The 22,368-nt window shown below is 45.2% G+C and overlaps 1 protein-coding gene across 3 annotated transcripts in view; it reads left to right on the top strand.

Annotated features, from left to right (window-relative positions):
- Positions 1-584: 584 nt before the first annotated feature.
- Positions 585-22,368, top strand: part of SUSD6 (sushi domain containing 6) — an 89,188-nt gene continuing 67,404 nt past the window's right edge. The window contains exons 1-3 of one of the 3 annotated variants that reach the window (XM_050896946.1): positions 592-645; positions 3,759-3,929; positions 7,985-8,070. The gene's annotated coding sequence lies outside the window, so the exon portion shown is untranslated. Of the gene's footprint in view, positions 646-3,758; positions 3,930-7,984; positions 8,071-22,368 lie in introns of all 3 variants that reach the window. The other 2 variants (XM_050896947.1, XM_050896948.1) reach the window with 2 other exon arrangements.

Raw genomic sequence — 22,368 nt, 5'->3', positions numbered from 1 at the left:
CCTGCTCCGGGAGAAGAGCAGCAGAAGGCGGGAGAGCGCTCCCGCTCCGTTCACAGCCGTTGTTCCCAGGTGCTGGGCCGAGAGCGAGCGCCACGTGCCTGTGCAGCGCCGCGCGGCGCCGCGGGGAGGGGGTTTGCAGCGCTCCCGCAGGCCTCCGACAACTGCAGTTGCTGGTTGCGGTGGGGCTCCCTCTGCTTTGCTACGGCGCGTAAATCAGAAGCGGCAGCTGCCGGTTAACCGGGCCAGGAGCTCGCCCGGCGGGGCCCTGCCCCGCTCGCCGCCCCGCTCGCCTTCCACACGCGCCGCTGCAGCCGCTCGCAGCGGGCGGGACGGCGGCGCACCGCAGCGCCCCCCACCGGCCGCGCCGCGCCACCAGCGGCCGCCGCGCGGCCCCTTTAAGGCCCGCCCCGCCCCGAGTGCCCCGGCCGGCGGCGCGCGGGGCGGGGCGGGGCCTGGCGGGCGGCGGCGGCGGCGGCCGGGGCGTTGAGCGGGCGAGACGCCGGGGCGGCCGGGGTGCGCGGCCGCCGACCTTCAGCCCCACCGCTGCGGCACCGCCGCCCCGCCGCCCCTCCGCCGCGGAACCGCGCCGCCCGCCCGCCCGGCCAGGCGCCGGCCTCGCTCCGCGACCCGCCGCCGAGCCGCCCGGTGAGCCGCCGCGGGGGAGGGTGTGCAGCCCGCTCCGGGGGCTGCGCCGCTGAGGGGCCGCTCGGGCCCGGCCGGTTGCGCGGGGCGGAGGCAGCGGCAGCGGCCTGGCTCCGGCGGGGCGCGGGGCCGGGAGCCGGGCCTGCCGCTGGCGTGCGGAGGAGCGTGCCGCCTGCCCGCACGGGAGCGTGTGTTTCGGCGGAGGGCTTGGCGGCGGGGGCAGGCGCCGGCTGAGGCGGAAGGTCTCGGCGGCGCTTCCCCGGGCGCGGGGCGGAGCGGCCCGGCCCGGGCCCCCGCGGGGAGAGGGGGAGACCCGCCTGGCTGCCGGCCCCTGCACCCGCGGCCGGGGGACGGCGTTTGCTTTGCTCGGGGCTGCGGCGGGAGCCCCTTCCCCGCCCGGGAGGTCGGCGCTGGGCGGTCCAGCCGGGTCTGTTACATAATGCCACCTGTGGTACCTGCGTCTCCCTCGTGCCACAGCGGTGTGTGGCCGGTAATAACGACAGAGTTGGATTCTTCTCTGAGGTCTGCTATGTTTAAAGTGTCTGTTTAGGCTTGTGGATCCTCTTGGTGTGGGATGAAGCTCTAGGATTTAAAAGCCCCGAGAGTAACAGCCGAGAAGTATTCTTTGCTCTCTTCTGTTTTTCCTTTAGTAGAGCTTATGGGTGCATAGAGAGACACAGAGGAAAAGTGGTGCCTGAGATGAAGGTATTAGCGAAGGCACTGCTGCAGATGACTCAATGTGAGAAACTTCGTGTTCATTAGGGCTTCATCTTTGCTTTCTTGTTTACGGTGCCTTAACAGTGCCTAGAGGTCAGAGCTTCCCTAGCAGCTGCCTTGACACGTGTGCAGTGCTTAGGCTGAACCTGTACATGTGCATAACAAATCTATCGCAAATCCCCTGGAAAGCAATAACTGTTGTAAGTATCCCTAAAATTGAGTAAAAGATGAAAAAATACCATAATAAATAGTTCTTATTTCTAATATATTTACTAAATGCAAACAGTGACACATTTTTTCATCTTTGTAGTGTTCTTTTAAACAGATTAATGCAAATACAGTAGTTTCCAGTGGGCTTATTCTCAAGGGGGTTACGTTATTGTTGGGAATGGACTTGATCTCAGTGTAGTTACAGTAACACAGATTTTGCTGGGTGGAAGGAGGTGAGAGGAAGTAAACATATAAATTAAAAATATCCTGAAGTCGTCTTTGGAACAGTTGAGAGCTAAACTGAGCTGATGGGCAGAGAGGATTTTGCACTTGTCTGGTTGCGCTTCCTAGTGGCTTTTTGTGTGTGTTCCCATAAATGCTATTATGTAATGGTGCTTCTCTTGGCAGGAGTCTATTGTCACCGTAATTCCTGAGGTTTCTGGAGCAATGCAGCTTGTTCAGGAGACTCGTGGTCAGAACAATGGGAAGAAAAGTTCTTAAGAGGAGGTTTTAACCTCCTTAATTTTCCATGCTGTAAGACTAAGCTCAAGGCATCTGGATCTCTTCCAGAGTATCTTTACTGTCCGCTGTTTGTTGTTCAGCTTGTCTTTCTCTTCTCCTAGGCTGTGCTATAGATACCGGGCACCAGCTTGCTGCTTGCATCCTGCGTCAGAGCTGGGAAGACATTGCCTCTCTCCTCTAATAACAGTTTTTATACTTCTCTTTTTTGTGTTTTTTTTCTTTTCCCCTCTGAACAGAAGCAGAAGTTATATAGTTATTTTCAGAGCACTTAAGTATTTTTTTCTAAGCAACAGTTGAGATAATGGGGAAAGGGGACTCTCCCCAGTCTGCATCTCTAGTTAGAACTTGTCTGTATACATCAAAGGGAGGCAAAGCACCTAAGTGGAGCGAGAATTTGCGTATTAAATGCCAGTGCTCTAAGGATCATTGCTTTTGTGTTTGCAGTTTATCATTGATTTCATCCGCCGCCTCCTCTTCAGGTGTCTGTCATAAATCTCTTTGCAAGTCTGCCTCCTTTTCTTCTTTTCGTGCCACGCTATTCTTTGGGGGTATATTTCTATGCAGAGAGAATAATTCTTTCCAGCATTGTGATCTGGTGGCCAGTTGTGGTACTGGCAGTTTTACAGATCACCCTTCTGTCTTTTTATAACTTGCATGTTGTTTCTGGTAGTGATTCTGTAAGCAAAACTTGGAGAAGAAAATAACTTTTTTCTTTTTCCTTGTTTGGAGTTTCATCTGCCCTCTTAAATTGGCTTGTCCTGTTATATAAATGAGTGTTTTATGGACCACTAGAGAAGAGAGTACCGTGTGAAAGTAGGAGGGTATGTTTCTTTAAGGGACCACTGGGATGAAGGAAATGTGCCTGAAAGACCTGCAACCTAATCTAACTAGCTTTTAAAATCGAAGATGATTGTTATCGCTTTATGGTGTTGCACCTCATTGTAGAGCAGAGTAGCACATGACAAGGGAGTCATAACCTCCTCTTAGACAAGTCCTCGTCAGAACCCAGGTGCCCTCATGTTCCTACTTTAAAGGGGTTTTTTAATACACAGATGCTTTGGTGAAGTCCGGGTCTGGGAAAGTACTGATCTGGAGGCTGAAATTTCTGAACCACGGTATTACTGTAGCAGAGACTTTGGTTCTGTCACCTTCTCTCCGCTTGTCATGCAAATTGACCACCTGTGGTCTTTGAGGAGGGCCCAACGTCCTTGAGTTGTTCAGTGCACTGTGTCTCTGCTGAAACAGTTTCCAGACAGTTATCAGCAGAGTTTATATTTAGTGCTGCATGTGAAGGTGGACTGAAATGGCTGCTTGAGCTCATGAGCTGCCTGGGGAGTCAGTGAGCAATGGTTACTGAAATCACTAAATGTGTGTCCTGCCTGTAGTGTAGTGATTTTGATGGGATTAGTTCTGTCCTGTGATCATGGTTGTTTTCAGCTATTTTATTCCTGCCTGGAGAATTGTTTCAGCTCTCAGTAAGAGCAGTCTGCAGTGGTCTTAACCTCACCTCCTCAGCTGTGCAACCTCTTAGCTGCAGACTTAGGTTTCTGTGTCTGCAGCTGTTCCTGTTGCATCACTTCTGCTTTTTATCAGCGTATATGCTCACACCACAGCCATCTACTGCTATACCGCCCAAATAAGTCTCTTGCTTGTTTTGCTTTCATGAGAAAACAGATGTAAGCTGCTGGCCGCTGTCAGTCCGGGAAGGTTTGATGCTGCACCCAGAGTCTGTGTCAGGCCACTGCTGCCTTTTTTCGCCCTTTTGAAAGTTGCATCTCTTCTTGCTAACCTGAGATCCTCCCAGAGAAGCCCATTGCCTGCCGATATCTGCATGAAAGGTCAGTAGCTTGGAAGCCTTGCTCCACTGTTTCCCAGTCTGCATCCTGTTGTGCACTCTGCCAGGTACAAGGACCCCCCACAGCTCCCCTGCCCTCTGAGCCACTTGTCAGCTGCTGTAACCAGCTGATCCCAGCTGATCAGGCTTAGCTGGGAGAGAGGTGATCTTTCACTGGCAGGGCTGGGCCCCCTTGCCTGAAAGACTCAGGGTGGGCGGGGGGCGGCAGCGGCTGGAGGAGAGGCAGCAGGGATGGAATTTTGCTTTAGGAGTATGTAAATAGAAACATGAAGGTGTTTCCTAGAACAGGAAAAGGGAAAACTTAACCAATACGTAGCAGAGATGCTTGCTTATAATGTGGTATTGGTTACAGTAGATTTCTCTTGCCAGAAATACAGTAGTCTGTAATTATGTTTATCTAGTTGTCATAAGTGTCATGTCTTTAGAAATGTCATCATACATATTTAATCTCTGTTATGAAGCTATTCTGGGTACAAATGGAATTACTTCAGATGTAACGATTTAACCCCCAGCACAGAGCGTAGTAGTTAGGGACAGGTAGATGACTTCGATGAAGCACTCTCTGTCTGTGTAATTCATCTGGCTTTGCTGTTCTGTAGTTATGCAGACAGTATTTTCCTTGACTCTGCTAGCAGGCTCGTTTGAGCAGCTGCAAAAATTGATTTTAAATTTAACCAGTGGAAATGCTTCCTATAAATTTCAGGAAGTGAGCTCTTGTGTGTAGCAAGAAATGTTTTCACCCGCCATTCGTATGCTGTTTGGTTTGTTACTGAGCAGTGGCAGCTAGTGCTCTCACAGGAAGCTTAGTGTTCTCACACGGCTTACATTGTGATGCAGTCTGCAAACAGGGTATTTTCAGACTGAGCCTAGTGATGCTAACAAGAAACCAGTGGAAGCCTGGCATATTGTTTGCTTGCTTATTTATTTACTTTAAACTGATGATATTTGTGTGTAATAGTTCAAGACAGTTTATTGAGGAAGCTCACACTGCCAAAGAGCGGCAGGACCAGAGGTTAGAGGTATAAAACCCCTACCTCTTTCCCACTGCTTCAGTTGTCCCCTTCCCCCAGCTTCTGGCTTCTTCTGCCTGTGTGTTGAACGGCGGGCAGGCTCCAAAAGCGGAGCATACACTGAGAACCTGCTCCACAGCGTGAAGGGTTGATGTGTGTCTCATGTTGTTCTGGTGGTTCCCCGAGGGGAACTGCTATCCTGGCAACCGGCCCACCCAGCAGTAAATTTGCTTCCTGGTGTAAGTGAGTGTTAAGTGGAATGGGTTGGTCATCACCTCTGCAGCAGTAACCTTGTAGGCAGGGTGAAGTACAGCTTTTGGAGCTGGTAGAGCAGGGTAAAGGGAAACTGGCTTCTGGAAGCACTTTTATGTGGAGAATGAAACTCTGCATTGTATTTGTGCTATAGACTAGAATGGCTTTCAGTCCAGCAGTGTAAACTCACTTGCCATAGGAATGACTTCCTTGTAGATGCTTGAACTTTGCTAGGCTGAAATGTGCACCATTTTAACCTCATGCTCAGAAGTGAACGAGTTTCAATACTCGGTGTCTCTGTCCATAGCTTCCTTATGCTTTAAAAGCTCCAGAACCATTTTGAAAACTTTAAAGCTGTTTACATTTTCCCTCAACTCATTTTCCTCCTGGTTTGTAATTAAATGTTGCTGTGGTTTGCTGCTGTTCCTGGCTTTTCCCTGCATTGGTTTAACGGGGTTTTGTAATAAAATGAGTGGGAATTGAAAGAATCTCTGATCAAAACCAAGTTTGCATCTTGTTTGGGAATGAAGATAGATAAGTTATGTTGGAGAATTGGATCTCTTTCTGCAGGACTCTTAAGGGAGCATGAGTTTTAAGAGGAAAATTCTGTTGATACATCAGTCTTTTTAAAAAAAAACAACACCAAAACCAAACAAAAAACCCCCAAACCCAACAATACCCTCCCAAACCTCCAATTTCTGTAAGTGAGCTTGAGAGTGATGTTCTTACGCTGTATAAAAATGTAGGTCTTTCAATAGCTAAACTTGCAACTTGATTTTCAACAGTAGCTCTTAAAGGCAGCTTGCTTTGAAAGGAACTGTAGTTTGTATGTGTAGTTTTAAATATATAGATTAGTGAAATGCTTGAATGTCTCTGACCTATTCAAGATATTTGGGGTTTTTTTCTTCTTGGTAAATAAATTCTGGAAAGTCTCCAAGGAGTAGATATTGGAGCAGCCCACACTAATACAATTATATTGTGGGATGTGCCAGAATCCCCTTTGGGTATTGGAGCCCATTTGTGCCAATCACTCTCACAAGGCATTTTATTTATTGGACCTAGTAAGGTGCTCTGATGTTAATTACAACCCCTTTAAATGAGGGGCGGGGGGAAGGTAAAGATGCATACTGAGTATGTGTTGCTCTCTAATGAGTGAAAATGCAAAAGAAAGCTGATGTGCAGTGAAGAAGACTTAACAGTACTTTATCATTCTCTGCTATGTGGGGATTCATTATACCTGAAACCTAAGACAGAAACTGCCCCCAAAATAGCCTGTATAGGTTATCCTTCGGTGTTGGTACACAGCCTGAGGAGAATCCCTTCTGTGCCAAAACACCAGCCTGGAAGGGTGATTGACATCTCTGCTTTTCAAGAGAAGCGTCAAAATTGCAGAGCGTTGCTCAGAGGGTATGAAAGCTTCGCTTCTATGCAGCTCCATCTGCCGCTGCATATGCCACTGGCGACCCGGTGGCCATATGTGGGATCATCCTGAAAGCTTTAAACCCAGTGCCTCTCCGAGGGCCCCTCACTCCTTTTGAAAGTCCAAAAAGGGCATGCTGCTTGCTTCAGGAGAGGGAGGCTCCTGTTTTCCCCTTAGGAAAATCTGGTAGTACATCTTTGTAAAACTAAAGCATTATTGCAGAGAGCTGTGTGATCCTGAAATGCTGCAAACTGGTTCTGTGATGTGCAACAAAAATATGCTGGAGACTCATCGCAGGCTTTGCCCTGGCTTTGTGAGCAGAGACTATAAAACCATACAAGCTTACTGACAGAAATCCATTAAAAACTGCTTCATCGGTATGGGGAGCAGGGTTGTATGATCAGGGGTTGTGTCTTTTGGTAAGCGTATGATTATTTTAAGTTGAATGAGAGACATGAAGAGGAGTTGCTAGGTTTACTTTTAATTTCATTAGCTGTGAGAACCTCCATCTCAATTCTGTTTCTGATTTGCTGTCTTGCAAGGCTTGTACACTTCTGAGACTCAAAAAGCTGACATTTAAATGTGACACTGAAATGTTTAACAACAAAGGAGATCTTTAAGCAGGCTAGACAAAAATTCCTTTCAGCTGCACAGCTTTTACTTTCACTTTGGGATGACCAGTTTGCCCAGTTCTCAGTTGGTTGCTGTGCTTTCCGAAGTGGAGAAGGTTACCTTATTAATAACCATATTTTCTTTTTAAGTCTTGGAATTTTTAGTATTAATACTGAATAAAAAGGGTATGTGGGGGGATAAGAGACAATAAAACATACCTGTGGTTTTTTGGCACCATAGAAATCAATTTCCTTTCTCCTATGCTTGTTTGGGAAGTATGCGGTATTTGTGATCACTAGATTTTTATTTGTAGAAGTGTATGCGTGTATCTGATGGCTGGACTTGATGCAGTTCTAATATGTCTATTTCAGGTAACTTTTCAGAGGTTTGTCCAATTGAAAAAAAAAAATTAATGAAGCTTGAGTGCTGCTGAAAAATGTTTTCAGTAACACTCTGCTATGCTTGAAACTGATCTGTTCTCTTCTTATACTTGAGATTTTTGGACGGAATGTGTGAGGGTAGTTTTGAATAGTCTTTGTTTTTGAGTAACTTGTACAGTGTATCTCAAACCCAGATCTGAATTTTGCGGGTAATGTCTGTACCTGAAGCATAGCTGTGTGCCTGTGTCCTAAAAACATAATAGAGCTGCTTCTACCCCTCAGCCTTCTGGCTCTTTTATGTGACAGTGCCATTCTTATCCCCTATGTACTCACTGCTAATACTTACTTTTTTGTGCATTCCTAGGTGTGTGAATCAACCTATCGTCACTGAATCATCCTTTAATCATACTAACTTGACAACCATTGTATGCCAGCTTGTGTCAACACCAGGTAAGATGAAAGCTAATGCTGTTACTTTATTTTTCCTGACTCTTTGCTTTTTAAATTTGCATTTTGTCCAAATGCAATGACTTTTCAGTAGACTAAAGTCAGAATGTGCTGCCTTCCATGTTCTCCTCCTGCAGTGAGACAGCCACTTACTGTTAGCATTACTTCCTGTTTTGAAAGCTAGCGTTCTAAAATGTTCTTAGGGTCTGACTCCTTTGTAGCCATGCCTTAGCCTTTTTTTGTGGTGTTCAGATACCACAAGCTGTTTTTTCCTTGTATTCTTCGCTCCCTTACCACTCCCTGGTTTTGCTGTAGAAACTATTGAACTCCTGCCTTCCAGAGTTAAGCATGCACGATAAGACACCTGTACTATCTGACGTTTTCTCTTGAACAGAAAAAGGTTTTTGTTTTGTTTTTGATTTTTTTTCCATACCTGCTCCCAAATGCTGCGTTTGAAAACCTATTACAGAAGGATCTTACTTGTGTATTTTATCTTTTAGTGGTAAGAAACTACCTGGATATGTCTTTCAGAGAACTAAACATAAAGCTGTTTTTTTGGACCTCACCCTTTTATCCTCCTTTAGAGAAGGGATGTAGATTGGGAGGGGGGGAGGAAATCCCTCTAATGCTTTCAACAAGGTTATTATCCAGTGCTCTAGGGGAGTCCTAGTGCTGACGAACTAATGTGAGCCTTTGTTCTGATGCTAATCAGAATAGGGATAATTCCTCTGACTACGCCCTCTTCCCCTCAGATCCCTCTAGCAGCGATAAGGCATTAAGCTCCTTTGCTACCACTCTTCTTGCTGTGCTGACCTCTTGTCCTTGTTTCCTGCAACTGCTACCTGGAGTGCAAATGCTTGAGTTTTGAGGGGATCTCATTAGGAGTGCTCATTTAAATCTTCTGAGATTTTTTGGGTGCTCCTGAGTGGTACTTGTACACTTCAGATATCTTGGTGGATATGTGCGTGTCTTATTTTTTGTACCATTAAATAAAAAAATAACTTTTTGTTGATGCAAGACACATTGGGACTTGACTATAGTGGCATCTTTTGTTACATGTTGGGACATGTAACTAAAAGAATGCGAGTCGGCATGTAGCTGAAACTTAGAAGGTATTTTTCCTTCTGTCTCTTCTTTCCTCCTTCCTTGACCAGAGCAAACAAATATTGTTTCTCAAGTGCTTTTAAATACTCTTAAGGAGACTGACTTCTGATCGCTAGTCCAAAGAGCTCTGTAAGTTTTTTAGGATGAATGTGTATGCAACCCCTATATTGTTTTGGTTTATGCCAATGATCTGCTCCCAGCCTAAAGACAAACTGCACAGCAGTAGAGAGGAGCTTGGAGCCTAGGTATATAGTGAAATATGACTTTGCATGTAATATAACACAAAAAAATAGTCCATTAAAACCGTGTCTCTTCACTAAGTTTGTGGCTGTGGGGAAAGGGTGGGGGGTGGTGGTGAAGATACTGGTTAGGTCTGATGTGAAATGATCACATCAGACAAAGCTGTTAAAAACTGTCTTGCAGATCAAGAAGGGAAGGGGAGAAGTGTACAGAGTTAGCCTCTTTAGCCTTTCCTTGGCAGTATGAAGCTGATGAGAAGCTCATCCTTGTGCTTCTAAAAGCAGGTCTCCTAGTGTAGCCGTTTGGTTTGTGATAGTGGGTTCTCTGAGGATAGATGGTGGCTATCCTCCGTGGATAATCTGTCCTGAGTCTGGCTGAGCTGGCCTTCTGGTGAATTTGTAAAGGAGTTTGCTGTCTTTCACTATGGGCTGTTCTCTCTGCAGGGTGGTTTGAGACCCTCTTTAGTATCAGTACAGAATAGAGGGATAGGAAGGATTTAGACAAGTTAAATATCTTCCCTAGAAGACGGAGATTGACTGAGTGTGTCCACACAGCTAGCATCTGGATATCAGCGCAATGCTCTTGTAGTGTTTCATTTTGATGGGGGGTGTTTTTTCCTAATGCAGAATTGAAAAAGGCATACAGTGATGATATAAAAATCTGATCTTTTTGCAAACTGCACAATTTTTGGCTATGTGGACATAATGTCTAGATAAGCTGAGCTCAAAAAAGTGTGCAAAAAGGTATTGGGGCGGAGGGAGAAAGGCTCCATCAGAAGATGCCCATCTGAGGAGACTGATTTAAAGTGTGTTTTGCTAGTGACTGTGCACAGGTGGGGAGTGTGCATTACAAAGGTAGTCCAGTGTGGCTCCTTGATGCGAACCTGCGTGGAAGCGTTAGCTGCGGGAAGGGGTTTATTAGCATGTCCAAACAGCGATTTTTTTTTTTTTTTTTTAAGGTTGATTCTGTTGACAATATCCTGCAGAGACATCACTAACAGATGCAGTGTGACACATTTTATGTGGGTAAAATTATGGGCTAGGCATAACTGCATTTGCCTAGCACTATTAACCCAACAGTTGTTAAATCCCAGGAAATGCTAATTTTCAGGGTGGTGATTGCTTTTATGACCTGAAAATAAAAACTGGAAGGCGTATGTGTTGTTCGTTTTATCTTTTCTTTATTCTCAATTCTCAGAAAACGCCCTGCATATGCCAATGAGTGCCCTATACTTAGTTATTCATATTCTATCACTTTTCAACATCCTGCTCATCTTTTATGATTTGAAACAATTATCTGAAATGGTGTGTGTGTGTGAGAGAGAAAGACCGCAGACAAGTTGCAGTACAGAACACAGGATTCCTTTCCCCCATTGTTTTTATCCTGTGAAGTGAGAACAGGAGGAGGATGGCAGAAGCATTTCTGAACAGCTCCTGTGTAAAGCTTCCCATAAGGCCTTGAATGCTCTCTAACCTGCGCTTTCTTGTCTGTTCCCCCGTTGTCTACTTGAACCATTTGTAATGTGGAAAGCCTAAAACCCAAGTGCTTGTAACAGTAATGTCTGCTCTGGGGTTGGCCAGCATTCACCTGCATCCCTTCATATATATTGGGGTTTCTCCTTTGTGTATATTTTGACTCAGGTTTTTTGTTTTGTCCAGTTAGTATGTCCTTTTCAAGTGATGTGCTGTAGCATGAAACTCCAGGGGCATATAGCGTTGTTTGTATTAAAAATTAAGGAAATGGTACAGAATATTCAAAATTGATCTGTTTTTTCTCCCCAAATATTTTCTTTCTACTCCACTGATAGGAGGCCAGAGGTGACTTCTTCTGCCTGTTTCTTTATGTATGAACTGAGGGTTTGGATTCTAGATGAGAGTGAGTTGGATTTTTAGTGGGGGTTTTTGGTGTTTATTTTAAGGTAACTTGAAGACCAGCTTAACCCTTGTGACTCTCTGGTTGAATCTCTGGTAGACAGGAAGGAAGATGGGTTTTCAGCGGCCACCATATACTGGAGACAGTATATTGTTCTATTTAAGCTCTGACGATTACTTCTTCCCACCTCCTCCCCACTTCCCCCCAACCTTTTGTGGAACAGACGCGTCTTGATTTTAATTTTTCATCTGTGTTTATCCCTTATTGTGAAGCTAGAGTTTTTAATTAGCATAGCTTGGTCATCAGCTACCACATCGCAGAAAGGCTCTTTGACTTTTGATATGACAACCAACTTGCTGTGTGTGAGACTGGGAAGAAGATTCCCCCCCATAGCCTTGTGCTCCCTGGCCGATTCCCCTCTGGCTCTTTTGCCTTAACAGCCAGTTGTGTTTACGGGTAGAGCTTAGCATCTTGGGGAGTGCTTGGGTCAAACTAGCTGGTGATCAGGTATCTCGCCTAACCTTGGAGTGGCAGGTTGGAACCTAGCAGTACCTGCGGGTGCTATTTCCCCTCTGCAGTAGAGGATCAGGCTCTGACCATATGCTCCTTAAACAGGAGCTGCAGTGAGGCAAGCTGGGTTCACGTGGGATGTATAGGTTGAGGTACTTCTCCTTTACAAGGATGGGTCCTTCAGATGAAGACGAAGGCATGCCTGGGGGAATGGGTGTTGCCAATGTCTTTACTGTGGCTGCTCAAGGAAGTTGGCAGTTTAGCTGGTCTACCATCTCACTTGCTGAAACCCTCTCTTCTCTTTGCCTTTCCAACAGCAAGGGCTCTGCCCTTTGTGACAGAAAGCAGTCTTCTCTGGTTCAGCAAATCTGTTGTAAGAGTCCCAAGAAAAGACAGCTATCTGTAACGAGCATCAGAGCTATTGATACGTAACTTTTGGGGCAGGGACTCGCCTCTGTGTTGGTAGAGTGGCAGTTTTATGGCAGTGAGAGCCTGGGATGAACTCATCAATATGAAATACCCAGCTGAAAAACTACAGAAAATGTCCTGTTTGAGAGGTATGTCACCTGAAGATAGACCTGTTGCAGAATAGGTTGAAATCTGTCAGTACCTTTGTTTTTTGTTTGAAATGATTCACAGGAAACACCTAGATTCTTCAGAACAACTTGGGTGTTGTTTTTTGCTTTTTTTTTTTTTAACTAAAACCAGGCTGCCCTGCATAAAGTGTGAGGCAGCACAGGGAGGTGGGAAAAGAGATGTGTATTGTACTTTCAAGACTTCTGAAAGGACCTGAACACTGAAGTTGGAAGGAATTGAAGCATTTGAGCCACTGAGTTTTAACAGTTGGCACTAATATGCTTCTGACCTCTGGCAACATGGCTGAGAAAATAGTCCTGGTTGCCCCTTGTAAGTCGATATCTATTGCCTTGGTTGATATGTGTACCTGTGCCTGGTCTTTTCACCATCTCCAGTGGTGTACTAGTGTGTTGGTTGGTGCTGACTAAAGGGGAGGACTTGAGTCAGAAATACTGCATCTTACAAAATGGTGCATGTGCTGCAGCCTCTCAAAGCATTGTTCCAGACAAGCCTTGCTGAATTTGAGATATGTGGTAAGATTTTTTTTTTCTCTGAGGTACTTCATGGCAAGCAATCATATTTGCTAAAGCAAGCTAGTATTTTATAGTCGTCCTGCATTGTGCATTTAATTGCTGCATAACTAATTCCTGCTGTCTCAAGCGTCCATTGATTTTTCTTTTTATGCCAACTCTTTAACAGGCTCCCAGTACATAGGGGAATTTTGCACCTTCTTTCTACTTAAAGTAGTACTTGGAGCTGTTGAGGGATATTAGTCAGCTTAGACAATACAGTACTGTGTCTTAACAAGGGCATGTGTGTATCCTAAATTCTGTGAAGATATAGCTGGGCACTGTCTAGCTGCTCAGAGAAGTTCAAGGCAACACTTTCTTCCCTTTCAGCACCTCACGCTGGGTGCTCAATTTGTTTAATTCCCACAAGAGGTGAATTTTACGGGATGGATACAGTAAAGAGTGCAGAGGGTTTTTTTGTCTTCCAAGCCATGAAGATCAATAATAAATGTAAAATCAGTAAATTCTGTCTAGATTTTTCTTTTTCTCTGAGACTCACTATTATCTTAGCCTTTCTTGTCTTTGAGTTCTTCTCTGTCTCCTTTTTGGCTATGGAGCCAAAAATGTTGTACGTGATGATGGTACAACTTGCTGTAAGTGCAGAAGGCAGCCTGTTTTTCAAGTTGAAGCAAATTTTTGGAGGTAGGTGAGGTTAAGGAGGAGCCAATAAGGTATTTTAAGCAGGCTTTTTGAAGCTGGCTTAACTCATTAGTTATACTGGGAGGAGCCCATGAATTCAGTAGAGTTATTTCAGACTTGCGCTGTGAGGGTGATTGCTGTTACACCCTTTGTACCTGATGTTTGAAAGACTGCTGTGGAGATCCTCTCCCCTTTTTGGGGAAGGGAAGGAAAATAAGAATATTGCAAACAGGGTATGTGGAATCCCTTGGTGAGTTTGACACTGTGCCTGCTACCCAGGAATCGGATGCTGAGAAAGGTATTTGATTTACACTGCCTGTGAGAACAGAGACTGAGAGCTCTGGAGAAGAGGCTCTATTAGCCTCTCAGGAAAAAAATGGGGAGGTTAAGAAAGGTGATTAGTGTAGACAGCGTTAATGCAAGCTTTGTATATTGCCATGAGTGTTGTGTAGTTGTTGCCTGGGCTTCTCTACGTGCTTCCTGCCTATCAAAGCCTCTGGCAGCTGCAGGAAACAGAGCAGTAGCCTAGATGAGCTTGTTTTGATCACATGTGAATTTTAGCACACCAATATGTGTGCTATTTTTGCAGGTAGATCATTTTCCTCACTATGTATCTGTCTGTAATCAAGATGTAATCTACAGTGTGTTAGGCAGTGCTCTCAGATGGGAACACAAATCACAGTTAAAGGCCGGTAACATGCGACGGAGGAAGGTAGGAAAAAAAAGCACATAAACACGTAACTGATTAAAACTGAACTAGCCTGTTTCTTTTACGTGAAGCTACTCTTAGGAAGATGATGATCTGAGTACATTTGGGAAGACAAACCTTGCAACAATCTATCAGTCTCCTGGTGTCCAGGAACTAGTTCTTGGAAGAGATGATGTTGCTTAGCTTCCTGGTGAGAAAGAATAGTTTTGGTTGTGAAAAGTCAGAGTAATAAAGGTTGGACCTCTGGAGCTACTATAGACCCAACTTCCTGCTCAAAGCAAGCACTCAGGTTATGTAGATCTGGATACAAGGGGTGGGTCTGGATGTCTTACATAATGGTTTGGGCTATATGTAGTAGGTGAGTGTCCATCATGAGACCTTCCCTCAAGAGAAATGCTGAGCTTGGTTCCCACCTAGTGAAATCACTGCTACTAGCCAGAGAACACCACGAGGCTCAGAAGAGGATTGGAAAGGCTTCTCTGTTCAAATCCACATGTTTACGTGATATTCAGCTGGCTGCTGGGGTCTGGGCTTTGAGGTCCTTTATTAGTATTTCTGTCTTTGGAGAATCTAGATCCAGGAAGAAGTGGTAGGAGGTTGTAGGTGTCCTCTCAAGAGAAGTTGTTGTGTTTGTTTAACATGGGGAGAAGGAAGATTTCTTGCCTTGAGTTCTTGTCTTGTATCAAGTAGAAACATCTTTGCCTGCCCAGATGTGACAACCTCTCTCCCTCCCTTCCCACCCTCCTTCACCCTCCGATAAAAGCATGTATTTCAGGACATACATGTCTTAGAATAGATAAAACATGATGTTTTCAAACACCACTGCAGCCTCTCATGCTGTCAGTGGTGTACCCTGGGGGTATGGGTGTTATTATTTGGCCATAGGTTTTTGCATTTAGGCTGTGTTTGGCAAAAGAAGTTTTAAGTAAATTCAATCCAGTTTACTTTGTATTGGTATTAAAAGCTTAAACCCCGTTCTTTTCCTTGGTATTTCTGTAGAGAAGACATTGCTGGGGTGAGACTTGCACAACTTGGCAGTGTTTTATGGGTAACCCTCTGTAACATGGGATGAACTTCTCTGATGTCTTCTGAACCAAGAAGAGCTAAAATAGCTAAAGTACAGAAGCAAAAACTCATTGAGTAAAAATGATATGTGGATTTACGTCCACAATTAATGACCGTTGCCAGTGTAATAGGGCATAATGCATGGCTGCTGCATGCCTTGTGCTGTGGTGTGTGACTTCATTATGTTGTGGTTTTCCCAATGTGCGGCTCTAAGGTTGCCAAGCTTTCAGCTGCTGGTGTAGGGTTGTGACAGCCATGCCCGGCACATGGGGAGATGGTGACCTTGTACATGTGCGGGGCACAGGCGGCTGCCAGGAGGACGAGAGTCTATGTACTGCACGGGGCAAAGTGGCAGGCATTGGCATTACTGTAGCCGGACACAGAAGTCTGTATTCATTTAGTCATTCAGTCTCAGGTAAGTGCCAAACTTAGGAACACAGGGCTGCTACCTGGCCTGGAAAGAAAAACAAAGTCTTAATGCAGAAATGCTGTTCTTGGGTGGAAAATGTTAAGGTAGAAAGAAGCAGAGAGGGGTCTCTGCTACTGCTGCTGAGCCAGTGGTGGCCTCTGGAGTGCCTTGCTCCTGGTGGTGTTGCAGGCTGTGGGGGTGCACATTTTGCTGTAGTGGGCATTAAATAAACCACTCAATTTATCTAGAATGCAAACATGCAGTGATAACTATACCACAGAGGAAGATTTGTATGAATCTCTGTTGAACAAAAACCCGAGATAGTTTGTCCTGTGTTTTTGGCTTGAGATACCAAATGCCTGAGTTTGAGGGTGTACTTGTCTTTGTTCTTGGGGAAGGTGAATTTGAGGATCTCTTCCCGCAGTAGCACTGAGCTAGACCTCATCTCCTTTTGCATCAAATGGAAGCACTTCTCACCAGGCTTCATTGGGCAGGAGAGCTGGAATACTTGGTGTTCAGAAAACAAAAAAAATCCTGTTGCTCTGGGGTTTCTGAATGCCTAATGAGCAGTGACTACTTAAAGGGACTTGGTCAACTGGGAAATCCTACCTTTGTCTGAAAAATTTCTCTACATCTGTTCATGTAAGATTATGAAAAAGTTTGGAGGGTGAAATGTTACTTTCTCCTTTCAGATCATAGTGTGCTCATTGACATAGGTATGATCATTTTAGTATCTCACAGGTTAAATCTGGTCCTTCCAGGTTTGAAAGCTTGGTTGTGCTTCTGTTTTTCTTCTCTGTGCTGCATGAGGTAACGAACAACCGAGCTATCATGAGTCTAAAGTTCAGACTATGGCAGAGCAGCTTGGGGGCGTCTCTTAATACGTGAAGCTCCTTTTAATTTACGGAGGAAAAAAAATCCTTTAATTACTGGATAGATGACAAATATGAGGATCAAAGTGAGACTTTTGAGGCAAAGCTTAACTGCTTATAAGCCAGAAGTAATCATGGCTCTCCTTGCTAATGAAGTTTAATGTTGGTACTACAGAGCTGAGAAGGCAGACTTGGGAAAAGATAATGTGAAAGACTTATTTTCTTGTCTGCCATGTGAAATACTAGCCTCTCTCCCTTGGCCTGCTTACCCTCAGCAGAGGACAGGTGCCACGTGCAGAGTCATTTTGGCCACTGCCACTTCCTAGAGTCCTGTGTGCTTGTGTTGGGGTCACCCACACAACTGCTGGTCTGCTCTGACCTTTTCTTCTCAGTCTTCCACTGCTTTGCGCCCCAGAGTGCGAAGGGGACACCACGTCCAGCTCTGGATTCAGGTGATCCTAAAATGGATAGGCTATCCCAAGTTCCACACAGGAAAAAAAAATGGATTTTGTTTGTCTCCACAAAATCTGCCTTTTCTAAAAATAGTAACAAGGTTGCTATGGTTTGATCACTGTTAGCCACAAGCAGAGTTAATGATACTAGACAAAAAAAGAGCCTAGAAATGTTTGTTACGGAAGTCCATATTTAATCTCTCCCAGTGGCCTTTGGCTTGCTTAAAGCTGTGCTACAACCTTTGTGATTTCCAAGACTATTGATTGCCCCCTGTGTCTGAAAATGCATTTAATTCTGTGATGCTTTTGCTGGCAATAGGTCTTCCTTTTCACATGGAAGAAATGTAGACTATAGATCTTGCTAGAAATTGATTGGGAGTAACTTCTAGTGGCATGGAAAATCTTAAATAAGAATAACATAAGCCATGTGCAGAAGCCTGAGTTGCAGAAGGCTTTAAAGTCAGAAGCCTGCTTTCAGCTTCCATAGGAGGTTGCTACACCACACGAGTGCACTGTTTCTGCTGCTCTCTGGTGTGAAATGTATCCTTTTATAGTAGGATCATCAGTAAATGAAATATGTACGGAGGGCAAAACATGGAAGAAAATGACACTTCGTTCTACAAACTTATCATCAAAAGCTGGCTTTTATAAGCATAAAGATGAAGTTCCTGGTCCTAAGATAAGACTGCTAGCCCCCTCTCTTAGTAAATACTTAGCCTGGCAATAGCTAAAATTCAGATATTGCATCGCTTTTTCCCCTCTGGCACTTTCTGGCTTTGAGGCTGTTAACCAGACAGTTACTGTCTGTGTCTCTTCTGTGCTGCATTGCTTTTCCCCTTACTGCTTGTGAGGAGGCTGAAAAAGCCTTGCTGTCTGAGCAGTGGACTTGAAGTCCGCATGAGAGCTATACACCAGGTACCTGGGAGACTGCCTTTTTGTCTTCCTGTAAGCAAATGCTTGGCTCTGCTGGAGACACTTGTGGATTGCTCTGCGTGTAGGAGTGTTCGTCTCTGGGTTTCTTGCCTGAATTCCCTTCCACGGGCAGAGAGCGAATACAAAGTGAGATGTGTGGGTCAGGGCAATAATATACCTGGACTCAGACTGGAGTGTTTTAAAGGGATGGGGGGGGAGACTGGGACATGTTGTGACCTGGATGGATCTGGGAAGTAATGCTGGCACTAGTTAATCTGGCCTGTCATTTTCCATTTTATTTACTCCTGGCACTTGATTGTCAGAGTAGGCTTTTATACTGTGCTCTCTTTGTGGCTTAGGCTGCTCAGCACTGCTGCAAAATCCTTCTAATCCTTTTTGCTATCCATCTCTTGCAATGAAAACTCAGTTGACAAAGTGAATACTTGAATTTCAGAGAGCAAGTGTGGATTCAGGTTTGGGAAGAATGAAGAACCAGCAAACATGGCAAGACCTTGTTGGGACTGAGGGACTCTTAGAATAGGTGAATTAACTTGTGTGCTATATCTTGACAGCTGTTGAGGGACTTTGCTAGTACCAGGGGTCTTATCTCCTTGCACAAGACTTTCACAACTAAATGATACCCACTAACAGATGCTCAAATAGAAAAAGACCTTATTGATCTGTTTTTTAAGAGATAATGAGGATGCATTAAGATTGTCCCTCTTGCCTTATAACTTGGCTGCATGGCAGACCCCTATGTGGGGTACCACTGCTGAAGTAGCTTTCTCAGCCAGTGTGCCTGTGTTCTGCAAGATATTAGAAAGCATTGCTGCCATGTGTCTGGCCTCACATTTGTTGAAGACAGACGTGTTCTTGGGTGCTCTGAACCAAATGTGTTGGTTGCAGTTCTGGGCAGTGCTTTCAGGAATTGAAGATGGCTTCACAATAGTGGTTGAGATTTACTGTGCTAACCATGCTTACTGCTGCCAAATGCCTCACAGCTCCAGAGCGTTACTGTCATCTGTTAGTGACAAAACTGGTCTTTCAGTGTTGCAGCTCTGACTGGGCTGTGGATAAACCAGGCTGGTGTTAGGGCTAAGCAAAACTCCTACAGGAGTGTTCTCATCCTCCTCATTCTGGTGTCCTGTCATGAAAAGTGCTCTGAGCTTGACTGTCCGGGCCAGAATACTGGCGGCACCAGTTCTTCAGAAAGCCAAATCTGGGCTGAGGATGATGGGACTGGAACAGGGGAAGGGGAACAGGCATTTTTCCCTCTTGTCTTGGAAGGAGTGACCTATTACTTTTGCTTTTAAATATGAATTAACTCGTTCTCCGTACCTCAGATGCTGACCATGTGGTATTCCTGGTAAAAGTAGCAGATGTTCCTCTCTTGCTGTGTTTTGCTTTGTTACACACATTCTTTGTTTTCTTTCTATTCTGTCTGCAATGGGCTGTAATAGTGTTCAGCTCCAGTGTATCGGGTTATTGCCCTGAATTTCTAAATGTGCATTTACAAATAAGGTGGAGGCCGCATGAAATGTTGCTTGGGTTGTGGATCTGATGTGTGTGTGTATAGGTTGTAACTGAACCCTGTGTTCTGGGTCAGTATGCTCAGCTGAATCGTTTCTCCTTCTGTTTCGTTGTTACTTGTGGCCTCTGCACTTTGTTCTTCAACATAAAACAGAATGTTCCACCCCACCTTCTTTGTGGTGGTTTGGTTTTGAATGCAATTTCTCTGCAATCTGCATGACTTTGTATCCCAGAGCAGCGTTGTTTTAGTGAGAGAATGGGGATATTTTTGCATGTAAGTGGTTGTTTTCTATATTCTCCCTGCCAGTGTAGTTGTTGTCCTCTTGTGTACTCATGAGCTGCTGTTCCAGTTTAGTAAGGGAGAGTAGGCATATGGTGGTGGACTGCAGCAGACAAACATCTATGAGTGCCAGATAGACCATGGCATCACACAGTCTGGATGCAGGAACTGGAGGATTGCACCCGCAAACAGTTGTTCTCTGTATCTTTGTTTGCATGGGGTATGAAGCACTTGACACAACACTAAGAGAAACTTCAGTCCTTGCTGGTGAGAATGACTCAGCTCTTAATAAATCTCATTTCATGTATTCTTAGGAATCCTCGTGTGGGAAGGGGCACATTGCTTTGCCAGGGGTGATCTGTTGCCCTAAGGCAGTGTCAGAGGCTGGCTGAGCCTGCGCTGCCACGCTGACCTGCGTGTACTCTATCGCACATGTAGCTGGAACAGGCAGGGTTATGAACTGAGCCCTTCTGCGGGCTTCTTGTCTGGGCATAGATGAAGACAGCTCCTTCCCCATTCCCTGTAAATCTAGCTGTGGTCAAAATTTCTTTCTTTCCCCTGTCCAGGGACCCTGCCTGCTAGTCTTCTGTGTAAAGATAAGTGTGTGTCAGTATTGACGTATTTACGAAGAAGGGTGTCAAACAAAGAAGAATGTGGTGGTACATTTCTGGAATGGGGAGGAGGATTTGCTGTTAATATCAAGGAAGCTGCCATGGTTTAACAAGAAAAACTTTTCCATAGTTCAGTGAAGTATATGGTGATGGGATTGCTTGAGGTGAAACAAATATTAGTTTTGTCTTTCCTTTTTGAGAGAATGCAGATACCAACTTTCTGCATATATAAATGACTGTGGAACAGTTCAAAGTGTGGGTGTTTGTGCTCACTGGTTAATGTGATACTGAGAAGAGGCACTAGCACAGGTCTTGTGACCAGTCTGTTGATGTGTTGTCTCTTGCTTTGCTTTGGAAGGCTTATGTCAGTGGCATGGGTCGATTCCCCTTTGGGGAAAGCATGAGCCTCTAGAGGAGGGATTCTGTCTTTCTGGTGAAGGAAGCAGAGGTGGGGAGGTGATTATCTCAGGGCCCGAGGGGTTTGCCTCAGAGCATGCACCAAAGAAAGCTGTGGTACAGAACTGCCCTTCCTGTCTGTGCTCAGAAACCACTAGTCCTTTCTGGAAGACTTGTGTCTGTGTGCTCTTGGGCTGGCTGTTTTCTATTTGGGCTGTAAGTCACCTGTGATGGTGTGTTTGTACAGTGCTGCTTAGCATGTGAGGGCTTGTAGTTGCTACGTTCAGTGAGACAAAGTGGTCTTGCAGGCAGCTTTAACTGCAAAATACTGTAACTTGCAGGTAGTTCCAAACTTAGTGTGGCCCCTTGGCAGAGACAGTCAATGGGCCATGCTGTTTTAAGCATCTGCTCGTGTAGGAGACTGAAACCTAGGGGACTGTTTGTCTGAGGGAGGAAGGGTGTGTTTGAGGATGTTGGGATTAATGGTAGAGTTATTCAGTTATGATAGATTGCTCTAAAATTTTAGTGCTGCTCTTAGTAGAAGACAAAACCACAGGAGTGAAACCTGCTGATAGCTGTGTTTGGGAGCAGGCTCAGGTTCCCTGAGAATCCCACTGGGGCCAGTTACAAGGGTGCAAGGAGGCAGCGATTTCATCTTTGTCCTTAATCGGAAGAGGAACAGCTGCACTGGGGGTGGTAAAATGCAAGGAAAGGCCGGATAAATGCTAAGACACCAAGAAGAGACAGATCTCTTCTTAATGATCCTGTTTGTATTACAGAAGTTACCACAGTCTTCGAGGTACTGCCAGAATGTACACCCATATAAACAAAAAAGAGGGGGGAAAAAAAAAAAGAAGCTTAACCTCTGATGGACAAGATCAGTGTTCGAGATGACTGGAGATGTTATGTGGTGAACCTGTGTTCCCTGTCCCACTGCTCTCAGTAGTTTACTCTCCACAGCCATTGCGGCACCCCGTTGTCCGTGCTGCAGGCATGCTTTGGCTTAGTGTCAAGCTTTGAAAGCTACATTCAGCAGCAGCTCTTGATCTCAGCCAAGGAGGGGGTGTACGCTTGTGCGTAGGTTCTGTCTCTTAAGGAGGCATGACTAAACTGGGGAACAGTTAAAAAAAATAAATCCAAAAAACAGCCCTCACTCCCATCCCCCCAAAACCCAGACCAAAACCCCCACCACACAACCTGCATGCTTTCAGAAAAGTACATCTGGCATGGGAGAGGAGCCAGTTTGCTCCTTTTTCCCTGGAGCAGGAGATTCCTGTGTTCCCAGTTGTGGTTGTTTAGGGAAGCCTGATGCCGGTATCTGTAGAGTGGTGATAACCCCTTGCATGAAGGAAGGTAGCCTCCATTACCAGTATGCAGCTCATCTCTGCACTGAGCTCCAAAAAGTGAGAGTACAGCTCAGCCCTTGAGAGGGGGTGGTGTGCCTGCACAAGTCTCACTAGGTTGCTAATGCTGCAGCCACACAGGGCCTTTGCAAAATGCACAAAGTAACTGCCCTCAAAACCTTACAAACTCATTCGTATATGCCCAGGGGCGA

Source organism: Gymnogyps californianus, chromosome 5 (assembly GCF_018139145.2).
Source record: "Gymnogyps californianus isolate 813 chromosome 5, ASM1813914v2, whole genome shotgun sequence".
NCBI lineage: Eukaryota > Metazoa > Chordata > Aves > Accipitriformes > Cathartidae > Gymnogyps > Gymnogyps californianus.
Note: the sequence above shows the minus strand (reverse complement) of the source record. Positions and strands in the feature narration are given on the sequence as shown.